This window comes from Citrus clementina, unplaced genomic scaffold (genome assembly GCF_000493195.1).
Source record: "Citrus clementina cultivar Clemenules unplaced genomic scaffold, Citrus_clementina_v1.0 scaffold_3, whole genome shotgun sequence".
In the NCBI taxonomy this organism is placed as follows: domain Eukaryota; kingdom Viridiplantae; phylum Streptophyta; class Magnoliopsida; order Sapindales; family Rutaceae; genus Citrus; species Citrus x clementina.
This window is the reverse complement of record NW_006262339.1, coordinates 13,048,013-13,051,872: the sequence shown is the minus strand read 5'-3', so window position 1 is coordinate 13,051,872 and position 3,860 is coordinate 13,048,013.

The window sequence follows — 3,860 nt, the reverse complement described above, 5'->3', positions numbered from 1 at the left end:
AAAATTTGTATTATTATTAAAAAAAGATGATGAATTAATGCCAAAATAGAGAACCCAAGTGACACTAACCGAAAAAAGAAGAAAAAAGGGGGAAATTTTCTATATTTCCAAGCTAATGTATAAGTTCAAATTGCAGTATATATTAATTTAGACGAAGAGCAGGCAGCAATATATTCCCAAGCTAATTATGTTGCAGTATATATTTCCAACCACAACCGGAAACAAACGAACTATCAACAATTGAATAAGATCAGGCAGCGGCTAACTGTTGCTGGTAAGATCGGCGGGCCGTATGGGACGGCAGCGAAGACCGGTGTCCGAAGCTTGCGCCATCTGCTGGTGTTGTCGGTGGCGCAAGGAGGCTGTTGGTTTCGCGTTAGGGATTTGGCTAGTTCTGAGTGAATTTTTGTTTATATATTTCTTTTATTTTTAATGGCGGACAGATTTAGAATTATGGAAATTAGGTGGGGTATTTTTGTCAGTACAGGGAATAAGAATCAGACAACCATCCCTGATTTTCGATCTCAAATTAGTATTAGAGCCCATAAGTTAATTCTCTCATGCCCTTTCTTATTTAAATGAGTAAATATACTATTTATTTTCATTTTAATTATTGATTAATAAACACATAGCACAACTTCAAAGGTGTGGAAAAACATATGCTCAATACTATTCTTTAGATTTCTATTACCTAATGATAATTATACTTAATCTTTGCCTAGAAATAAAATTATGGACTAAAAACCCTTAGTAATTTGAGTGCTATCAAAAGGTATAATAATAAAATGTGTGTGTAACCATTTCTAAAACTACCGTAATCTATATGATCATTTAAACCTTACTGGTTAAAACAAAATATTCAAAAGAAGTGAAGTACCTAAAATATCTTGAATTTCTCAGAGGCAATGACTTTGGATTCTATTGTGTAATAAAATTTTGGAAATCTAAATAAACAAAATACTAAAAAAAAGCAAAAATGCTAAATTTGATTTTTCCGAACACAAGATTAAAAAAATTTAGGGTAGTTATATTCTCACCCCACACTTTTTGTTAACTCAACCCACTTTTAGAAAATAATTATAAAAGTTGACATACTTTTTTTAAAATTTTAGAGAATTAATTCATTAAATCTATCTTAATTTGTTTTTCTATGACTTAGATTTTTTTTCCATATTTACCTACTAAAATTTATTTTAGTCTAAGTTTAAATCGATTATTTTACTCTTATAAGGTAAAAGTACCAAAAAATTACTTTAACCTAACTACCTTTTTATTTTTTATACAAACTTCATCATTTCCTAATGATGTGTTAATATTACTTTATTAATATGATTATTAATTTTTATTAAACTATCATAATTTCTTTATTATATAACACTCATGTACATTATCATATTGTTAATGTATATAATTTACATGTGTGGTATTGAAAATTTTTAGATTTCATTTAAAAATATTAAATCATATGTCACAAAATTAAATACCTAAGCAATCAGATAAAAGAACACGCATTTGTTGGATCAATTTTTTTCATTTTACATCATAAGAGTAAGATAATCAAATAAAACTTATGTTAAGGCAAATTGAATGGTCAAAGATGATCAAAGAAACCTAAGTAAGAAAACAGTTCAAGAACTTAATTGATTAATCATAAAATTTTTATTATTAATTTGTATTTATCAAGAGTAATGTGAACTTATTGTAAAGATTATTTAGAAGTGGTTGGATTTACACAAATAGTAGAATGAAAATGTTCCCACCCAAAAACTTATTAAAATTGTTAGAAAATAACTTCTAACTGTGTTTTGGGATGAAATATAATTGGTGAAATATCATAATTTTCGTAATTACACAGTCAATAAATTTTGTTCGCAAGACTCGAAACTGTATATTACCCTACTTATTATACTTTATAGTTATTAGGATAATTTCCACTTATAAGACAGTCAATTGTGGATATACATGAGAGACAACCTAGATATACAGGAATGATTACTACATGAAACATAACTCGAAGAGAAAATCAATGAACACGTAAACTTGAAATTGAAGTATCACCGTGAATAAGTTGTAACAATGATTAGAAGACCACCCAACTCATTTAAAATATGCAGTGCGCGTAACTTTCGCCCACAAACTCATCATCATCGTTGAAAGTCGACCACTTTGTTCCAAAATAGTTGCCACCAAACACTTGACTTGTCCTCTCGAAAGCACCAAAACTAAAAGAGCCGTGACCAAAGAATATATTAATTGTATTCACTCACGCAAGAAAGTTGGACTTCTTCTGGTAATTATTTACATTGCTAAAATGGAAAGAAATTAAATCATGGCCGTGCAGAGACAAATTATGGAGTCATTTTCAATCAGTATTTCTTTTTTGAAAGGATGCATACGCAGTTACTCCTTGACACGCAGTCTTCTAAGAAGATAAGGCATGTCCCAGTTCCATTAAAGGAAAGGACTTGGATATTTTGGTCTGGTGACCCAACTGCTCTTTTTAGATGAAACTGTTAAAAAGAAACCACGTGGTATTATGACTATGTACATCAAACCCAGACATATTTCATGCCACACAAGATTACGATTAAAAGAGAGGGAAAACAAAAAACAAAAACCAAAAAAAAGCGCTAAAGGCACATAGAAAAGAAGCGCTAAAGACACCATCTAACTGTAGTGGAGCTGCCACTTGCACTTGTGATTCGGTGGTGAATTATTACTTTTAAAATTAAGTAGATTATGAAGATAATGGTTCGAGTTTTTACATACTCAAATTTTTTTAATTAATTATAATTATGTAGAGATTACTTATAATATCTTTCTTTCTTGTGAAATGCGAGTGGAGTAGAGACATTCCTCTTTTATGAGGGATATTTGGCTGGACATGTACTTCATATAATAAAAATGTAATAATATAAGTCCCAGGTATATATTTGATTATAAATATGAGTGCAATAATATGTTGTCATTTGTAAATATCTTTGTGTAATATAGTAACCTAATGCTTAATCAGTTTCAAAAAAAAAAATTGTAGTGGAGCTCTGCCTGTTGATAAATATGACTGACGGCAAAGGTGCATAGCTCGGAATTATTTCTAGAAAGGGCTAAATAAACCAAACATTGTTTTATAAAAACTATATTGGTTTTAAATTGTTTTTAGGACTGAGCTACGGTGCAAGGGGTGGTGTGGTCTTTTTTGACTGCACCCCCTAATCTCTTCTATATTTAGAGTTTATTAAAATAATATATTTTTCCTCCTTCTTCAACCCCTCACCTCTAAATTCTTCCCGATTTTTTCCATTTTCAATTAAACCTATAATTAATCAATTGCAATCAATAAGAGAAACTTGACATTCTCATTAAAGCTACTTCATTGTTGCCTTAAAATTCATTTGCTCTATATCACATAAGCAATAATGAATTGAACTTTTTATATAAAAGAAAATCACATAGATATATTTTTGTACACATAATATATTCATCATACAATGAAATTCAGGTGTAAGTAAATTGAATTTTTTTTTTATGTTTTATTATGTGTCTTCTTCCCCGCTTCTCCTCCACGTGTCTCTCTGCTTTCTCCTGAAATAATCTAACTCTAGGGCTTTTCTAATAATTGGATTATTATTATTATTATTATTATTATTATTATTATTATTATTATTATTATTATTAGGGAAAAGGACATTCAACCCCCCAACGTTTAGGAAAATGGACAAAAAACCCCTGAACGTTTTAAAAAGGACTTATAACCCCCTTTCCGTTAACAAACACCGTTTGTTTTAACAGTAAATTTATTTTTAATTTTTAATTAATATTATACCCTTATAATAAAAAAATTAATATATTAATTTGAGATA